This window comes from Lygodium microphyllum, chromosome 19, assembly GCF_053477565.2.
Source record: "Lygodium microphyllum isolate KBCC chromosome 19, Lygodium_microphyllum_v1.1.10, whole genome shotgun sequence".
NCBI classification, from domain to species: domain Eukaryota; kingdom Viridiplantae; phylum Streptophyta; class Polypodiopsida; order Schizaeales; family Lygodiaceae; genus Lygodium; species Lygodium microphyllum.
This window is the reverse complement of record NC_141153.1, coordinates 79427488-79449003: the sequence shown is the minus strand read 5'-3', so window position 1 is coordinate 79449003 and position 21516 is coordinate 79427488.

Genomic DNA, 21516 nt, shown 5'->3' with positions numbered 1-21516 from the left:
TAGAAATGGCTAAGTGTGGGTACCAAAGATGTGGTGGACATCTAGAGGTTGTAACAAGGGCCTCCCAAAGTATACAGAGGTTGTAGTACAAGGTTACATGAGGAGTTTACAAGCTTATGTCAAAAGCATTAGGGCTAGGAAATACAAGGCTAAAAAAGCCTATCAGAATAGAAGGACTAATGAGGTTTGCCCTTTTCCTAGTGGTCTTCTTCTTCTTCTTCTTCTTCTTTTGCTCCATGGACTTCTTTTTCTTCTTTTGGGACCTCTTTCTAGCATGATAGAATTTCTTTGTATGCCCGATCCTTTTGCAGAAGTCACATACCAATTGATCTTTCTTGCCCTTGTACTTGGTATCTACATATAACATTTGTTCATCTTCAGAGGTGCTTGGTTTTTCTTTGGATTTTACCTTATTTTCTTCTTCTAGTAGGGAGGTCTTAATGTCAACCGGTTTAGGACTAGTTGACACATTATTATAGTCAGAAGTCGGGCTTTTTAACAACACACCAATACAAATATCTTCATCCATCTTGAGATCATTCCTGCAAGCTAAGTTAAGAGACTTTCCATGTAGTTTAAGTGAGTTGCAAGAGGTGTGTTTGATTTCATATCTAGCCTAAAAAATTCAATCAGTAATCAATACTTAGATGACTTTGATTGTGCACCAAACAAAGCATCTAATCTCTTCCATGTATCATTAGAGGTTTCACAGGTATCCACATGGTGGATGTAGCTGTCATCCAATTCCAGATTAATGATGGCCTCTGCTTTTTCATCATTCTTTTGCCAAGTAACTGCAAGGTCCTCATCCCGAGGATTCTTCTCCTTGCCATTGGTAATGGCCCAAAAACCCTTCTTCATTAGAATGAGCTTGATGTGGGTTTGCCATGTGTGAAACCCGACCCCTTTGAATTGAAAAGTTGGAGAGTATTTGCCCATGCTAGAGCAGAAAATTAGTACCAAAACACTTAGATTTGAGTAGCAGAAGATTTAATTGTGTTAAGAGACACAAGGAATGTAGTGTCAAATAACACTTGATAAGTATCAATAAATAATATGCTTTCAAGCACTTGAGTTTGATGCTTTGATGCTTGGATTTCTCCCCTCCTTACTAATTTGATGGGAAATTCTTGCTAGAAAAAACTTCAAAATGGCTTCACTTGATTGAGGTTGATCAGTAATCAAGCTGACTTGCAATGTGTTGAAAAACACAAGCAATGGTAGCATAAAATTTCACTATGCTTGATGCTTATACTTTCAATGAAAGAATTAAATATTCAAAATATATTCCAAGGCTTGCTTGTTGGATACTAAAATCTTGCTAGAAACTTCAATTCTCAGTGGATCAAAGTGGCAGAGGTTTGGTTTGCGTAGCAAGGGAGAGAAAAATGAAGGAAAAAATGAGCTTTAAGGTAAGTGACTATGGCTACCAATTACAGTTTTAGGACAACAGCATGATATTTTGGCTACAGCAGCTCACCCAATGGACCATTTGAGTTAAAATTTTGTCAAGAAGTAGCCCGTATGATAAAATTCAAAATCCCTATGTTAGCCCTTGATATTGTGAGGCATGATGATGGCACCATCAGTTGAATAGCAACAGGCTTTGGGCTATGGCTTCCTGTAGTACCACCTCTCAGTAATCTTCTAATATCCCTTTGTTGGAGTGGAATTTTCTCAAGCCCTCTTAGTTGAAGTAAGTCACCTATATGACCAACAAATGCCTTATGATAACTTGTGGAATAATGCTCACAGTAGGAAGAGAGAACATGTCAAATTTATAGCATTGAAATTTGTGCAAGATCTGTGTTTTTCAACAATGTCGTGGGCTATATGTTGCACAATGTCAGGAAATTTTGGGTTGGAAAGATGTGTATTGACCTAAGGAAAAACTCTCAAGAGGAAAGCTTGAAGAGATATGGCTGCTCCAACAGAGGTAGGTAGGTACTGTCTATGGCAACCAAGAGAGATAGAGTGAAGATGGAGGTGGAAGATGAAGGGTTTATGTCAAGTTGAGCTAACCAAAGATTGAGAGGAGTTGAAGGAGTGATTTGTAGAACTAAGCCATGCTCGACTGAGCTTTGATACCATGTAGAAAATATCATATCTAGAGCATGGCTATGGAGGTTGAAAGAGGAAGAGTGAGCTCATGAGGTAACAAACGTCAAGACCAAATAGAGAAGTCAAATTCTAAAAGCAGGAGGAGCCATCGAGCTACGTGTCTTGTAGCACAAGGTTTGTTTTTAACACAATCTTGTGTAGTGGGCTGACAATGACATAGACACTTTGTTGGAAGTACAAAAGTACTATGACATTGCATTCAAAAAGAGAGCAAGTACAATGCTTTATAGGAGTAGACTAGGTTGCACTTTCCACCACTATGCATATGGGATTTTGCATCTTGAGTCCACATTGCTCCATACAAAGAGGCTAAACTAAGTACTATGCCATTGGGATCAAAGAAGAGTGTTGGGAGGCGGTGCTCTTGTGGTGTCAGATCCTGCCTTAGTACTATCCTAAGCAATCTAAGATAGTTACACGTGGTGATGAAGGCAGGATCGGGGCACGAAGAGAACTCATTAATGAAGTGGGCTATAGAGTCATATAGGTCCTGTAGCATGAAGATGAGGGCTTCTTTGAGTTTAGTAGCATTTGCATTGTAGATCTATGGAAAGTTCTATCTGTCATGGATGCTCGGATTAAAATCCCCTCCTACCCTTCTCGGATATGGCATGAAAGTCAGCTTATTCCTTTCGAAGGGTAGGGTCTTGCGAAATGCTATCCAAGTATCCATGTTTCCCTAGAAAATGTTCCTTCTCCACTTTGGTTGGCATTCATAGCCCTTCACTGACCTGGGCACTTCAAAAAATGTGTTCTACCAATAATCTACATCCTCTAGCCCCCATAGGGTAGGGTTCTATAGTCTCTCGGATGTCCATCTATCTCCTAGCCTTCATCCAACATTAATTACCTCTTCCACCACCTTGATTGACAGTACTCTATTCAAATTGGCAAGGAATCAAAAATTAAAGTCGAAGGGCTCGCAAGCATTCTCTTGTCGCTCCCTCCCATATTATGAGTTCAACATGGAAGTTTGCTGGGAGGTCTTCTTCACTTGGCAAGATAGATGCTACTACTGGCACTGCTATTGGTTGAGCATTCAACCTCTTACATGCTTGCTCTACCATCTATTATCTCTTCCCTTTAAGTGCAGATTTCCTTTCTACAGAGGTGTCCACTTGTTGTGCTACTCTTGTGGTTGAGGGGAAGGGGGCAGTGGGACAAGTTCTTTCTCTTGAGGTCCCATCTCAAAACTTGTCCTACCTCACCCTCTTGCATGTCCTGCTGTTGTGCTTCCTCGACAAACCCTAGGGCATCCACTTCTTGTGGGGTCAAGCCTACCCTTAGTAGATAACTCCTTTGTTCTTCAAGGCTAAGGTTGGCACCCACTACCTACGCATATGCAATCCTACTCTCAGGGCCCTATGGGCAATACCCAGCTTCCTCTTCAATGGTTCAACGGCCTCCCCTTCTTCTGTTTGAGTGATATCCAAGATTGTGTTCAGAAAGGCACATCGTTGGGTCTCTAGGCTCACTTGAGCTGCCTCTGCCCTTCCCTCTGCTAGCAACTTGTCTGGTTCTACCTAGGCCAGACGGGACATTAAGTCCCTGACTCTTCTTTCATTATGGTTAGCTCATGTATTTCTTTATGGCACATAGCTACTTGGCGGGTCTTCTCTAATTGGAACGCTGCCATGGACTCTTTTTTGACTTCTAACTCAGCCACCGCTGCCACCTTCTTATCCTCCTTTTCTTTCTCTAATTGTGAGAGAAGCTCTTTGACGTACTCATCATAGTTGGCAAGTGGCGTCATCGTTGTGGGAATGGAGGTCATGGAGGTTTCCACCCTCTGCCTCTTAGGGTCCTGTCTCAACTCGGCATCTGACTGTCGGTCACTTGGTTCCTGCTACAGGGGTACCTTCATCTATCCCTTGGGCCATTTCTTTATTAACCAACAATTGCACCCAAGCCAACATGTTGCTAGCATCAAATTTAGGCATGTAGCCTTGGGTGGTTGTGGTTGTTGGGGTAGTGGGCACTAAGAGAGTAGGGATGGGTTCAATTAGGCCCTTGCCCTTGCCTTCTTTCACCGGAGGGGGCGTGATCTCTGGAACTTGGGCACTTGAGCCTGGGCCTTCTTCTCGTGGTGGGCTTATAGCACCCAACTCTCTGCACTGTTGCTCTATTGGCATGTGCATTGCTAGCGCAATGTCCTCTTCTTCCTTCCTCTTCAATTCTTCCTCTTTTTCAACTACTTTCCTCCTTCTCTCCTCTTCGACTCTTCTTGATTCTTCATTTAATCTCTCAGACTCTTCTTTCTCCTTTTTCTTCCTTTCTTCCTCTTCTTTTTTAGAATCTATTCGGACCTTTTGCATATCTATTTTCTCCTTTTTCCTCCTTTCTTCTTCGTGCTTCTCCTATGTAGTCTTTTTCTTTGTTTCTTAGCCCCTCCACGGCTAGATTGTGTTTCCTTTTCCTCCTCTTTGTCACTTACTATTCTCTCACTGGATTTTTCTCATTCCTCGTAGGGATGCAACCTATCAGGTGTTTCATCAACTCTTGCTCCTTCTCCTTGTCCTTCCCTCAAGACTTCCCTGATGATAGCAATTAAGACCCTACCAAACCCGATGGTCGAGGCCTTTGAGGATGATGCATTTCTTGTTGCCTTAGAAGTAGGGGATTCTTCTCCTATGGGTCTTCCTCCTGTTGCCAATGCTTTATGGCTATATCGTCCAAGTTCAAGACATGCCTGAACTTGAACTGATTAAAGGCCCTCGTTTCAACTAAGAGGTCATAGTTTGCATGCTCTTCCTTCGAGAATGGCAATTTGTTAGTCTTTTCTTGTCCTGCCATAGTGGGTGCATGTCATTAAGCCATGGTCATGATTAGTTATCAATTTCTTGCAGAAAGAAAAAGATTATGTGCTTATGGGGACAATTGAAATGCTTAAGTATAGACAGAGACTTTTCCTTCAAGTAGTTCTATCCATTTCCAAAATTTTATGACACTTTTCCTCAATCACAATATGATTTTTAAGCATTCTTTTCTTTTGGACATTCATCAAGGCTTTTTTTTTCCCTTGCATATTTCATTCACCTTACACGTTTGATTCATCTTACCCCCTCCCCCTTGGAATTGGAAAGAATCCTTCCTAGGATTAAGGGTTGAGAGGTCAAGGGCATTCAGCTCGTGCTCACGGTGCTTTACTTTCACATGAACTAGCTTAGAAGTTTGGATTGTACTCCAAATTAGCATAGTGGTCCATGTCGAAAGGGCAGATGCCTACTTGAGTGAGGTGAGAATATCCATTAGGAAGTCATCAGAGTCTATTCTGCTAGCAATATGTAGCTCCGCCTTAGTCAGAATTTGATCTAAATACGGATCGGTCATGATGTGCTCTTCTAGGGGTGAATTACGAATGGTGGTCAACACCCTATAGAAGGTTGGAGCTATGTAAGTGGAGTCATACTCTGAGGTTTTGATTGCACATCATTGCTCAGCCTTGGTCATGATTTGGTAGCCCTCTTGCTCCCATTGAAGTTAGAGAGCATACCATTTCCTCAAGAAAGAGGAGTCATTGTCAACAAGCTACTTCAACTCCTAAATTTCTTGGTTGAGAGCAAGGACCGTGTTCTTGTCGTAAGACATAATGAGGCTTTGTTTGTGTACTTGGTCTCGAAAAATCTCAGTGGCAATTATTTCCTCAACTACCTGAGGAGCTTTAACGAATATGAATTCAGATTCTTCCCATGAGCAAGGTAGCATATGTATCTCTGTTGCTAAAGGCTCATCCAAAAGACCTAAGTCTAGTCGATCATAGCTTTTAGCAAGTGTGGTAAATGTGGTGTCCAACCATTGAAGGCAAGTAACCAAGTGTATTCTCTGCTAAATCTATGGCCAAAGTGAGAATTGATCTTTGCTCGTAAGAGGGTCTAAGGCCTGCATGTGGTTTGGGTTTGACTGAACTAGATAAGTTTGTTAAGACTTTAAGCTCTTTTATCTTTAGTAAGTGTGTAACCAACACTTTGTCACTTGTCTAGCTGTATCAGCAAAGCGTGGGACATTAAATAAGTCGATGACTTTAGGCTATGTGTGAATGGTCTGTAAGACCTTTAGTGTGATGTATTCACTTCAGTTATGTGTTATCGAATAATGAAGGAAATGAGATGAGAGCACGTTGCTCCTCTCTATTGCTCCAACTCTCTCTCTGTCTCTGTATCAACATGGTATCAGTGCCATGAATGGGCTTTGTGGTGGATAGCATTTTGGAAGAAGACTTGAAGACTAAAGGCCAAGGGTTCCTATGAATAGCAAGTTGCCTGCCATTGTTGTTTTACAAGGTATGTGTTGAAGGTATTTCATCTTGCTTGAAGGAGAGGTTGTCTAAGCCTTGCTGGAGGCTTGTTTGAGCACTTTAAAGAAGGCATTGGCCATCATTGGTGTGAAGGACTACTGTTAATCCCCCCAGGCTGCATCACATGATTGCGCCTGTTGTCAAAATGGATCTCCATGGCTGCTAATCAAGACAATAATCACTACTCAAGTCATTGCATACATACTTTGGAAGGTACTTTGATGACCTAACATGCCAATGCTTGACTTGGAGATGAGATATGAATTGATCTATAGGTACACAAACTTGGAACAAAGCATGAACTGCTGTAAACAGTGAATGTACAACATACACTGACATTGGAAAGAACTTGGAGTTCTTGGACATGCTTGGAAGGTCTCAATAGAGCATAGATATGCTCAAGAAGACATATGTATTGCGTCTTATGCATTTGAGTTGCAATTTCTTGAAGAAAAAACTCAGATTTGAGAGTGTATGGCATGCTAAAAACTGTCATAAAACTATGGACAGCAAGCACTCATTGATCCTGAAGCATAAGCATTACATAACATCGGTTTGCTTCTGTCAAATGTATGACATGGCATATGTTTGTTGAATGTCTGGAGGACTGAGATGAGCATTGAATGCTCATGAAAGTTGAAGTTTGAAGTTGGAAACACATGCATTGACATTGTTTTGCTCTACGGTTATCAAATGTAGGGGTCAATACATGACCATACAAATAACCATTGACATTGTCTGTTGAAGACAGAGTGTCTATGGTTATCTGTATGGTCATGTATTGACCCCTACATTTGATAGCACATGTATGAAGTACTTTGAGGACATTTTGGAGTTGGATAAACTTGGTTTGACTGAGTATTGGCTAACTGCAACCTGCAAGTAAGGTATTTAACACTTGTACTTGATGTATATGCAGTGAACTGTGCCCACATGATCATATATGGACACCTACATGTACTAGCAGATGTCTGAGAGTTTTTGGAGCATGTATGACATTTATACATCTCAATTTAGGCCTTGAAAGAGCTGCTAGTCATTGACAGCTTACATATTTTAGACTGCATGTTTGGTTGATTGCAGTGAGGTTGCATGATACAGAGTTACAACAACTACATCGTCTATGTTTTGACTGATGTACCTACAGGTTAAGCCACATGTTTGTGGATATTTTTGAGATGTAATGGGCTGAAATACCTTGATTATATAGTAGATAATTAATTGCAAAAATTGTCATAAATAGTCAAAGACTACAATAGGTCAGTTAGACTTGTTGGCATACAGGAAGTCAGGCATTGACTAGCCATTTCCATTTACAATATGGAAAATGCAGACAAGACCGACAACGTAACCCAAAAAGTGGGGGAAAATCTTGATAGCAATAATTAGGCCATATGGAAGTTCCACATCGAGAATTTCTTGATAGGTAAAGGATATTGGGACTTGGTGACAAGTGTTGAAGCTGAACCTAAAATCCCAGAGAGGAATCCTAAAACTGATCAAAGATGAGTGCACTGAACTTGGTTGGAAAGAGCTCGCAGGGTGCTACAGTGGTTATCTTTATGTATCTCGAATGCTATGGTAATGCAGATCATGAACTGCAAGTCACTAGCAGATGCATGGAACATATTGATCAGGTATTATGGCACAACTACCAATGCTAGGAAGATATAGTTAAAGCAAAAATTCAACAACATGGAGAGAAAATGTAGATCTATACATGATTATGTCATAGAGATTAAGACTATTGCGGATCAGCTTGCATCCATTGGTACACAAGTTGAGGATGAAGACATGGTTGCAGTGACATTAAATGGTTTGGGATCTGAATATAAGTCATTTGATACTTCCATCTCTGTGTAGGCTAAAATGCTAGATTTCAATGAGCTTGTTGCATTGCTCATTCATGAAGAGGTTAAACTAGAATTGGCTATAGGCTCTAGCAGTTCCAAGAGCAAGGATGTTATCTTTTATTCACACCAACGTGGTCGTGGCAACCATGGTAGAGGTTATGGTTCTAGTAGAGGAGGCCAACAAAATGTATCTTATGGCAATAATAACCAATAGGGTTCAAATGTAAGAGGAGGTGGAAATTTCAAAGGCATGGGGAGATCTAGCCCTAGAGGTAAAGGCTCCTGGTAGTAGCAGTGGCCATCTAACAATCCTAATAAGGATAAGGATTATCACTACTGTGGAAAGTACAGTCATATTTCCAAGGACTGCTAGAAGAAGCATGGCGAGTAGCATGGACATTATGCATCATCCAGTCAGACAGATGATGCTTCTAGGGATAGACCGTCTGCCATGACATATATGAAAGGCAGGGCTGTTGAGAAGTCTACTGAGGATGTTGTTTGGTATATTGATTCGGGGGCATCAAATCATATGACCCCCTCATGGTGACTGGTTTATTGACATGGTGCCTGAGAGAAATGGCTAAGTATGCACATGGGATGACACGCAACATAGCATTGAACATAAAGGCAAAGTGCCTTTTGTAATTCATGATGGCAAGAAGAAGAACTTACATGATGTTCTGCATGTCTCATCAATTACTAGAAATCTATTGTCTATGGGCCAGATGATTGAGCAGAATTTGCAGGTTAGGTTTAATAAGCATGGTTGCTTCATTGAGGAGTTCGGTAATGGCTACAAATTGATTGATCGCAGTCATAGAAATGGCAGGATGTTTTCTCTTGATGCCACTTTGCCACAACTGAAATCAGCCATGTTTTGCCCATGGTTCTGGCATAGTTAGAGATTTAGAAATATGGCATAAAAGAGTGGGGCGTGTTAATCTTCAGTGGTTGCAAATGCTTTAGAAAAAACAACTTGTTACGGATCTACCCAAGTTTGCTTACACGGATATTGGTCATGTCTGCGATGCTTGTCAGTTTGGGAAATAGTTAAGGTTGCCATTTGTCAAGCATGTAAGAAATAAAACATGACCATTGCAGTTGGTTCACTCTAACGTGTGGGGACCATTCCATAATGCAGCTATGGGAGGCTCTAAGTATTATGTGGCATTCATTGATAACTTTAGTCTCTATACTTGGATTTATATACTGAAAACAAAGGATGAGGTGTTTGCTGTTTTTTAGCAATTTAAGCAGTAGGTTGGAAAGAAATTTGATTGATGCATCTCTTGTTTGAGATCTAACAGTGGTAGGGAGTATGTGTCAAATGAATTTGAAATTTTTTTGGCTAAAAATGGCATACATAGGCAGCTTACATGTAGCTACACTCCACAACAGAATGGGTTAGCTGAATGGAAGAATAGGGTCTTAATGGAAGCTACTCGTGCAATGATGAATGAGAAGCAAATACCACTCTATTTTGGGATGAGGCTATTATGACAGCCATGTATATCTTGAACAGGACTCCCACTGCAAGTATTCATGATATTACACCATTTCAGAAGTTGTATGGCTACAAGCCCAATATCAATCACATGAAAGTATTTGGTTGCCTTGCTTATGTGCACATCCCTGATGAGAAGAGGAAGAAGCTGGATCCAAAAGCACATACGTGTGTCTTTATTGGTTATTCGCAGGAGAAAAAGGCATATAAATGCTATGATCCCTCTATTCGAGAGACACAAATCAACAGAGATGTTATCTTTGATGAGATAGCCTCTTGGTATGCATCACCAGCTGCAGTGCCATCAGATATGTCTTCTGCACATGCTTCTACAATTGATTCGCAGCAGCAACAGAGTACTGCATTGATAGGTCCTAGTGGTATGACGGTATCTCCATGGATAGGGAGATTGTGGAGCTCTGGCTCACCATCCACCACTAACACCAGTATGTTAGTGAGGGGGAGATATGATGTGGTGGACAACAAAGGGGAAGAGCAAGCTTCTGATGATACATATGGTGTGATGACACCTGGAAAGATGACTTCAGGCTATGACTCAGCTGATAGTCTAGACAGTGAGCTTGGTATTCCGACTATGTATATGCATGGCACTAGGCAGAACAAGTACATTCCACCTCATGAGAGAGGGGAATTGAGTAGTGCAACACATCTTAGATGTTTGCAGAGAGTCAAGTACCCTGTGGATAGGCTAACTTATAGTGGTTACTCTACGAAGCATTATGCTTACACGACAAAAGTGACAGAGGTCAAAGAACCTGCTACATATGTTGAAGCAGTGATGGATAAAAATTGGTGCACAGCTATGGATGAGGAAATATCTGCCTTGGCTGAAAATAGAACATGAGATCTTGTACCACTGCCGGAAGGAAAGAAGACCATTGGCTGCAAATGGGTCTACAAGATTAAATGCAAGTCGGATGATAGTGAAGAGAGGTACAAAGCCAAGTTGGTTGCTAAGGGTTATGCTCAGCAGTATGGGTTAGACTATGAGGAAACATTCAACCCTATTGCTAGATGGCAACTATACGAACAGTGATTGCATTGGCTACTACTAAAGGTTGGAAATTGCAGTAGATGGATGTTAAGAATGTGTTTCTCAATGTGATTTAGCAGAGAATGTTTATATGGATTAGCCTGAAGGGTATGTACACCCTGATTTTCAGCATTATGTATGCAAGCTAAAAAAGGCGTTGTATGGGCTGAAGCAAGCTCCGAGAGCCTGGCATGCAAGGATCAATAGTTATTTGCAAAGTTTGGGATTCACTGTTGGTAGGGCTCATAAGTTAGTTCATGCAAGAGCCCAAAAAGCCACACTTGGATGTTGTTAGGCGGATTATGAGATATGTAAAGTCCACCGTAGATTATGGGCTATTTTATGTGAAAGCTAAGCCCTTGACACTAGTTATATTCTCTAGCTAAAGCGGCAAGAAGAAACCAACAATTATATTCTCTAGCACTGAGACAAAGTACAGGAGTGCTACATTGGCAGCATGTGAGATTGCATGGTTGCTCAAGCTTATGGTTGATTTGGACATATAGGTGGATGCTCCAATGACCTTGTTATGTGACAATCTCAATAGTGTACTACTGGCAACAAATCCAATTTATCATGCCATGACAACACATTGAGGTACACTACCATTTTATCAGAGAGATGGTTCTTGCAGGGAAAGTAGATCTTATGCATGTGAAGACTAATGAAAAAGTTACAGATATCTTTACCAAGTCTTTGGGTAAAGATAAGTTCAGTAATTTCCGACAGCTACTTGGTGTTTTCCGACAGCTACTTGTTGTGCAAAGGCTATCTTGAGCTTGAGGGTAAATATAAGTTTAGTGTTTTCCGATAGCTACTTGGTGTGCAAAGGCTGTCTTGAGCTTGAGGGGGAGTGTTAAGACTTCAAGCTCTTTTATATTTAGTATGTGTGTAATCGACACTCTGTCACTTGTCATATGTCCAACTATATCAACAAGTGTGGGACATTAAATAAGTCGGTGACTTTAGGCTATGTGTGAATGGTCTATAAGACCTTTAGTGTGTTGTATTCACTTCAGTTATGTGTTATGGAATAATGAAGAAAATGAGATGAGAGCACACTACTCCTCTCTGTTGCTCCAACTCCTCTCTGTGTCTCTCTATCGACAAATTCGACAACTAATTATTGTGGTTTGGTTGCTCCTAAGGGTGTAGTTGGGCCTCTTGTGCAATGGGCTTGGTTGGAGTTGGGGGTGTTGCACTATTAGATTCTTGTGAGGACTTAGGGGCACTAGTAGGACTAGATTGAGGCAGTTTGTTAGTAGCAGGCAGTGGTTTCGGTCGATGGATCTATTTAGGCTCTGTTGGCCTGTGCATTTGAGACTCTATGGGTTTCACAGCCTAAGTCATTTGTGGCATTGGTGCTTTTTTTGTTACATGGCTTGGTGTGGTCAAGTTTGAGGGCAGCCTTTGAGTAGTTCCCTTGGCCATCTTGGCTTTAGGTACCCAAATCCAGGTATTACCTTCATAGAAGCCTTATGCTTACAATAAGGTCTTGGGGACCCATCGTGGCTTGACTACTCATCAATACATGTAGGTCTTTTTGTGCCTTCTAGATTTTGAATACGAGTTTCTAGCCTTGCGAGGTTGTGATTGTGCACTTCTAGGTGGCGGCCCTTGATGTTTAGGCATCCATTTGAGTTGTGATTCTTGGGCCTTAGCTCTAATTTTATGCGGTTTGTCGGCACTGAGGTTTGGCAGGTTGTGACAAGTCACGATCCCCCTCCTTAGGCTTTATGGTGGGTTTCTCTACCAGTGGTTTTGCGGACTTTGATGGAGTCATGCAGCCCTTCCTAAAAACCGTGACTATACATACATTTGTGATGGCTAGGTGAATACATTGTGATTGGTAGTTGACATTGCACAGTGCATGCTTCTTAAATATACATCCTAACAGCTATTCTGTACCCACATCCTTCGTATTTGGCAACAAATAAAAGATCATGAGCAAGCTTTTAGAATCGATAGAGATAGCAACCTTACACTTTTCCAGTCGAGTGTTCTAGCTTGATTAGGCACTCCATCCATGCTTCCTTTCCATCCCATCTCTCTTAAAGAGCTATTCTCAAGCTAGGAACCAAGAACTTTGCTAGTAGAATTGCTTCAGTTCCGTAGGTCAACCTGAAAGGAGTCTGTCCTATAGCTGTTTTTAACATTATTCATCAGTAGGCCCATAAGGCTACCATTAGTTTGTTATCCCAATCACTGCGTGAAGCAAAGACTACTTTGGTCAGGATGTTTACTAGAATCTTATTTGTGGACTCAGCCTAGCCATTTGCTTGAGGGTAGTACGGTGAGGATTTTTTATGGATGATTAGAAAGGTGGACAAGAGGTGATCGATCACTTCATTGATGAAGTGTGTGCCTTGATCACTAACCAGCTCAATGGGGCAATCGAATCGTGAGATCACTTGCTCCCATAGGAACTTAGCAGTGGTCCTAGTGTCTTTTTTTCTTGTGGCTCGTTCCTTTATCCATTTCGTGAGATAATTTGTGGGGCAATGATAATGTACTTGGCCTACGAGTACTGTGCTACAGGACTAGTTGGCCCAATGAAGTCAATTCCCCATTTCTCGAATGGTTGTCTTGCAAGGATTAGACTTAACTCCATTTTATCCTTGCAAATAGGTACCTTGGTCCATTGGCACTCTTCATAGTGCTTTACAAATCACGCTACATCTCGAAAAAGAGTAGGCCACCATAGTTGAGACCACAGCACTTTGTGGACTGCCGTATCTCCGCTGAAGTGTTCTCCTACAATCCTGTCGTGTGCCTCTGCAAGTGCATCATGCATTTCATGCTCACACATGCATTTTCATAGCAACCCATCTTGCCCTACCCTATAGAGTTGGCTGCTATCAAACTGATAGAGTTGGACTTTAAGAATGAGTCGCCTAAGTCGAGCCTTTTTTATGGGTCATTCAGGTAGTCCCCATTCAAGCACTTGGACTATGTTGCCTGCCCAATATGGCGTCAAGTCTTCTTTAAACAAATCTCATTCACTAGACAGGTTAAACGGATGTGCATGTCTAGCAATTCGTCTGTAATGCCTTGTCTAGTGGCTTCTCCTGTGGGTATGTAAGACATATGGTCAACCATGTAATGATGCTTCCCTTTGCGTACAACCACAAAGAAGTCAAATTTTAAAAGCAAAAGTAACCATCAAGCAATGTGTCCTATAGTGCAAGGTTTGTTAACAAGATATAGCAAGGCTTGATGGTCAACAAAGAAGGTAAAAGGCATAGCCAAAAGATAATGTCAAATTTTTTTTATAGCAAACACCATAACTAAACCCTCTCTCTCTCTTGTTGAGTAGTTCATTTCCATATCCCTGAGTTGTTTGCTAGCAAAGCTCACTGGATAGTCGATATTGTGTTCACTAGGCTGGCACAGCACAGTTCCCACGGCAAACTTCAAGGCGTCAATGTGAACGTGGAAGGTTATGGTCTGATCATGGACTCTTAGAATCAGTGCGGTGGTTAGAGCCTTTTTCAACTCTTAATATATGTGTTGGCATTCCTCGGTCCATTCGAATATAATCAACAATTTGTATAGGGGTCTAGCAATTAATGCATAGTTCAACACAAATCGTCCATAGTACCCCATATGGCCTAGGAAGCACTGAACTCCCTTGTAATCAGCTGGTGGTGGTGGTGGTAGATCGACAATGACCCTGACTTTCGAGAAGTCTGTGGCAGTGCCGTTCTTTGATACCATATCTTTGATACCATGTGCCCTAAGATGCATCTATGCTTTGTCTAGAATTGGAACTTCAAGGGGTTCAACGAGAGACGATATAATCTACACCATTCAAAGATTGCATGGAGCTTATCTAAGTCTTCCTTCCAGCTCGAATGGACACACATGTCATCAACAAATACTTCTAGCTCTTGCCTAAGCATGTCCTTGAAGATGGCACACATGAGCCTTTGGAATGTGGCTGGTGCATTCGTCAAGCTGAAGGGCATGACTATGTAGGCAAAGGCGCCCCACTTGATAGCGAATGCGGTCTTGTGCCTATCATCAAGATGCACTTGCACCTAATTGTATCCTGAGAAGTCGTCCAAAAAACTATAGGCCTCTTTATCAGCAACTCTCTCGAGCATGTGCTTCATGTACGGCAATGGGTAATTATCTCTCTTGGTAGCAGTGTTAACCTTCTTATAGTTGACACACACTTTGATTTTTCCATTCTTTTTCATTACAATGACTATGGGAAAGACTCTGTCTATGCACTCAAAATCGTAGATGAATCTTGCTCTCAACAGTTTATCAATTTCCTCTTTGATAGCATGAGTCTGCCTGGGATTCATAGAATACGGTCGCTACTTGACCGGTATTGCCTTAGGTGTCATGGGGATATTATGAGTCACCACACTCGATTCTACCCCTTTTAGCTCATCAAGGGACCAAGAAAAGATGTCTATATACTCCCATAAGAGAGCAATGAAACTTGCTTCCTCTTCCTCGGTCAAGTCATTGGCTATAAAGGCAGGTTGAGGCGTCTCCCCTTCCTTAGCTAGATTAACCTCCTTGACTTTGACTGGTCCTTCTATTGGTTCGCTCACTTGCCCTTGTCGTTTGGCTCCTAGCAAGATCGCTACCCTATTGCCTTTCTTAAACTTCATGAATCGTTTCGGTAGGTCTTGCGATTTCCTTTGCTCCTCAACTTGTGATTCCTTGAGTTGTTTTCTTCATTCCTCCTTCAACCTTCAGCACCTTAGGGGGACTGGTAGGTCTCCTTTGATACGTCTAGTCTTAGGTGGTTGAGGTATCGCAGGATCACTGTCTGAGCTTACTTCTGACTCGAAATCAAACTCTCCATCTTCGCTAGAAGAGGGAGTCTCTCTTGGTGGTCGTAGCTCAGATGCTAGCTTTGTCTTGAATAATGAGACTTAGGCAAGCTTGCTCATAGTCAATTGCACCTATGTGCTCCAACCATGTGCGATCACAATCCATACGCATGACTCCTCTCTCTATTCTGAAGATGTTCTTCTTCTATGGATTGGAGTCTGCACATGTCCTTTCGTGTCGTACTCTATCGTATCAATCTCTCCTTCACTCTCTTTACTGAAGCAATCTTTGTACTTGTCAGAATCTTCCTCGTCTGACTACTCATCATTAGCTATGTCTTGACATTGCATTTCCTTTTCATCTGTGTGACTAAGGCCTAATTGTACGTCAAGTTCAGGTCATGAACCTTGGTCCACCGCCGCTTGGGTTCATCCAAGAGATCCTTGAGCGGTTTGAGTTTAACAGTTGGGTTGTTGGCTAGCTTGCCTGCCAGGTACTCTAAGATCTTGTGGAGCTCTCATTTATTGCTTGGGATATGGAATGTAACAGGGGTGGGTCATCTTTGCAAGCTTCTAGCCATCATATAGATTGGCACTAAGGGTGTGTCTCCAGGCTTACCAACTGCCTTAGCAGCTTATTCATACTCCTCATTATCTGAGAATGGCAGATCGATTGTAGCTAGCACATGCATGCAATCTCGCTCATCCTCAGGACAAGGGACATATTTTATCAATAGCCCGTAAGATTTTCTAACTTGCACATCTCCCTTCAGTATGGTTGAGATGGCATCCAGGTCGACTAGTGTCATCTTCCAAGTATCCATCTCTACTCTCACTTCTTCTATTCGATTGCCTAAAAAGATTAGACCGTTGCCCCAGTCCTCTATGACTCGTCCATTACACATCTAGGGTCGGCCTAGCAGAATGTCGTAGTCTACTCCCTTCATGACTATGAAGTCTACAGAGAATTAGACTCCCACAATCTTCACTGACCAATCCTTTAGCACTCCAAATGGCTTCACTTTCATTGCATTAGCTAGTGTGAAATTGAACCTAGTATTCTCGACAAGTGGGTTACCCCAAGCTTGGAGTATTGTGTGGCTCAGCACACTGACTCCTACCCCCATGTCTAAAATTCCCTTTCTTGTGGTATCACCTAGAGCTAGGACTCGTAAGACTGCATGCATCTCTATGCCTTCCCATAAGATGTTAACGTGCAAGGACTTGGGCACTGAGTGCAGCATCAGACTTGGTATCAGTCTTATTGCATCATGCTCATGTAAGTCAGTTGCTGCAACCTACTCTATCGATCTTTCTACCTGTGCTTCAGTTCTTGCCATAACGTTGGATAGTGCCTAAGCGAATCTCCTAAGCTTAGAGTCACTAGGGTGGTTACTAGCGTTGTAAGAAGATTGCTAGCTACTTGTTTTTCTCCTAGTCTTGCACTCCTTGGCCAATGGCCTTGACTGGTTTGTTAGCTTTGTAGCATTAAGCTCTGTCTAGGTGGTACTGCTTGAGGTGCAGATGCATCTCTTGACTTTTGTCATGGAGGTGAAACTGATATGCTTACACTTGAGAGATCATCAATCTCATCCCTTTCTCAGCAATCTTTGGAGCAGATGTCTGTGCCTCTATGTCTGTGACCTTCTTTCCAGCAGGTGGTGTTGTAGCACTCTTGGTTTTGAGCATGACCTTTGTGTCGGATTTCTTTTTCCTTTACCTATGACTTTTCTTTTTGATTGAGGCTGCATCTAAGTTGCTAGGCCCTGGCAATGATATGCCAGCTTGCTTTGTTTGCACTTGGGTCATGACATGTAATGGGATAGGTGTGGCCTCCCCATCAAGTGTCTCGATGCCAAACAAAGCCCCAAATGGGATTGATGGCATGATTACCAAACTAGAGGATGGTTTCCATCTAGGACAATCGACAAATAGATGAGTGATTCCACACTCAATGCATCTAAGATTAGCCTTATCTTGATTCGCTTGCTCCCTCTCGGGATAGTGTAAAGAGATGTGTCCTGGGTGACCGCAAGTCCAACAAGAGATGCTCTTGAGTCTGCCCCCCTAAGCCTCTACCTCTCCCTCTTTCTAAATCCATCACTAGTACTGGTCAATAATCCATGAGGATTGGATTTGTACAAGACGTAAGGGTTCACATAAGGCTCGTCGCCATTCAGCTCCTCCATGTAGTGGACTGGAGTGTCGCTCGATGGATGGGTGATGTAAGGTCTAGGTAGCCTAGGTATACCTGTGGGATTTATCTATATCCTAGGAATGGCTAGTTTAGCATCATTAGGTTCCAAGAGAGCCAATGGGGCTCCCCTCCTAAAGAAATTCGGTGGCCTATTTCCTAGGTAAGGCTGGTTATAGGGTTGTGAGTATTGGAATCATCTCTGTAGTCTGCAATGCATGGCATCGTGACTAAACCTACAGCAATTGGCACAAGGTCGAAACCTAGGGTTCTGACACTCAGCTGGCAGGTGGTTTTTGCCATGTTTGCTGGATGTGGTTGCCCTTTCCGAGGTTCTAGAGCTTGTCTCATCATAGCTTGAGCTCTTGGAGCTCCTCTCCTTGAGCTAGTCATCCATTCTTATGGCCTCTTCAAAGACACTTCGTATTCTGTTGATAAATACCATGGACACCGCTCTTTCTATGGGTCACTCATTTGTTAGAATTCTCTTAAAGAGACTCCTCGCATGGGTCACATAATCCTTTATATCTTCCTTATCTCTTTGCTTCACATTCATGAGTCATACGATCAGATTTCCTAAGTACCTAGCCTTCGAGAATCTCTTAATGAAGAGGTTCTTGAGATGGTTGAAATTGTTACATTCTACAGCATCTAAGCTAGTGTACCAAGTCCTTCCCTTATCATCTAAGCATAGACCGAAGGCTTGTGAGCACTGGGTGAGATCGATGAGGCCATTGGCCTCATAGACCTGCTCGAACTACTCTACAAAGCTATAGGGATCATCGTTACTTGTCTAACTGCTTAGTAATAACATGGATTTTTTACTGGCTCTTGGAGCCCTGGTTGACTCCTAATCCTGCGAGCAATGAGTTTACCAGTGTTGTTGAACTCTGCTCTACTGACATGCTATCTAATAGTCACTTCATGATTAGCTCGCTCATTAGCATAAGGTTTCCTTCTAGCTGTGTGTGTGTGTGTGTGTGTGTGTGTGTGTGTGTGTGTGTGTGTGTGTGTGTGTGTGTGTGTGTGTGTGTGTGTGTGTGTGTGTGTGTGTGTGCATCAGGTCGTGTTTAATTTCTATTTTCTAAGGCTAACACTCGTTGGATCTCTCGCATTACGTTCTATCGCAAGCTTCTAGCTTGTTGTTCCTAATTGTATGTCACTATGCCTTACAAAGATTTTCACTCTCCTCTTTGAGATACGCTATGATGTCCTTGGATGACCTACCATGGTGGTCCATTTGGGTTTGCAAGTCGTACTTGCTCACCATCTATTGAATTTCATTTGGGAAATCCCCCAAACCAAGCTCCTCTTTGCGTTTACAGTTTGCTAATCTTTGTCATGTCTGTGATCTCTTGCTCCACCAGGATGTTGACGAGGTTAATCAAGTCAAGTAGATTCACGTCCCCAATGATGTCGGTCCTTGATGCGTGACTCCTGTGTTGTGTCCTTTTGCTTGGTCCTACCCTTGGGATTCTCAATTGCCCAACTAAGTTTAAGGATCTTCTCCTAATTGGATTGGTGTGTTTGATCATCGAAATCAAACAAGGTATGTCTGATCAGATAGGATGGTCAAGTCCAATGTCTAATTCTCAAAATCAGACAAGGTAGGATGGTCCAAGTGTCGATCGTCCTATCTAAGTGTCACTTGTTTGATTTTTGAAATCGAACAAAGAAGTGGGTCCGAGTGTTCGATTCACTAGAATCTGACATTCAATGTCCGATTCTGGGAATCGAACATTGTGAGATCTATCCAATTTTGACAATCGAAGCGACAAAATCGATAAAAATCACCAAAATGAGACGATTTTAAGCATGTAATGCTTCAAGCAGCTCCAAATCACTACTATAGACAATAATCAAGATTTGTGTATACCTGGTGTGGTCCGAAAATGCCTATATGCACTGATCGATTTGTCCAAAGGGCTAGGTATTTCCAATCTCTCTCTCTCTCTCTCTCTCTCTCTCTCTCTCTCTCTCTCTCTCTCTCTCTCTCTCTCTCTCTCTCTCTCTCTCTCTCTCTCTCTCTCTCTCTCTCAATGATGTGGTCATAAATGAGCTTGCTCCTTGCCCTTTTGGGTTTTAAACCCTTGCTACACTTAGCCTTGACCTCTCTGATCACTCCCCTTGTGACATTAACACATTTGAGCACTCTTTTTTCCCATTTTCCCCTTATTTGTGCCCTGTTTGGGCTTGTTTCATAGCAGTAACCCTAAAGCATCTCGCCTCAATCTTTTGATCCTATCCTACTCTAAAGGCAACAAAAATCAAAACCCAAATACTCGATTGATTCCTCCTACTTGCCTAACCATTAAAAAACCAAAATGCTTACTTGTTATAAAGATTAAAACCCCAAAATCTCCTACCTATCTCAAGCTCCGATTCAAGGATGCAACCCTTACTTCATTGCTCGATTTGAGGCATGCTAGTGCTCAAGCTTGAATCCGTTGTCCCAACAATAGAACCAAATTGTAGAGGGTGCTCACACTCAACCACCAAGACCCATGACCTCTTATTGTTTCAAGTGTTTCATGTGAGCACAAATGGCTATCTCTCACCTAGCCAACGTGCCTTCGACCCTACCGGGGTGTAATGAGCTTACCTTGATGCTTGAATGAGTGGCCTTGTCCCTCAAGCAAGCTAGTAGATCGACGATTCATGATGCAAGCTCAAGTATCCACAAGCCTCTACCTCCAAGCTCCATCCTCCATAGCCATGCTCGAGACAAGAGAAGAGAAGAGAGGAGATGATGGAGAGCTTCCTCTCCAAGATCCCTCACCCTCACACACTCACTCCCTCACACTCTCACACTCCCTCTCTCAAGCACACACAACAAATAAGAAAGAGAGAAGAAGAGAAGAAGAAGAGTCCACTTTAGCCACACACCAAAGAATGAGCTTCTCATTCACTTTTTGAGTTTATATACAAAGCCCTTATCCCTTTGGGCACCCATCCCCTCTTTTACATGACCGACCATTGTGGCAAGGTCCTCTTTTCCCATTCCCTTCTAGTTGCCCTTTCTCATTACCTATGCCCTTCTACCTTTTACAATTTGCATCAGAAAGAGCCTGGCGCTCTTTTACAAGAGTTTTAGGGGCACCTTGCATTTAAAAAATGTGTCTTTGCCTTTGACTTAGCTTTTGAGGCTACCCTTGTGCTTTTGGCTATTTCCCTTTCTACTTCTTCTGTTGTGTCCGCATTTGGAGTTTTCTTGGACTTCTTTTTCTCGATCTTGAACTGGGGTTAGCAAATGTCTTGAGGGTTTTTAAAAGCAAAATGCACAATAACAATTTCTTTGATGGACTTACATGAAAACGAGAAAAGCACAATGAAATGGATACAATCTTCACTTTATTGGTGGGGTAGGAATCATATCTGTGCAAATTTGAGCTTCTACTCTTCTTTTTTTCCATTCTTTTATGCAAGCTTTCTTGAGAGTGAATGAGAGTGAGAGTAAGAGTGAGGGACTTTGAGGGGTGAAGCTCTTCTCTTCTTCTTGCCTTCTCTCCATCCCACCTAGCAAGAGATAGAGTTTGAGGGTGTGTGAGAGGGTTGAGAGAGTGTAAGGGACTTACTAAGTGAAGATTTCTCTTTCTACATCTTCTCCTTCTTCTTCTCCATTTACTTCTCTCAATGGTGGTGACATGAGGTGAATGCAAAGGAGTTCAATGAAGCTTTTGGAGCAATGCATGGATCATGT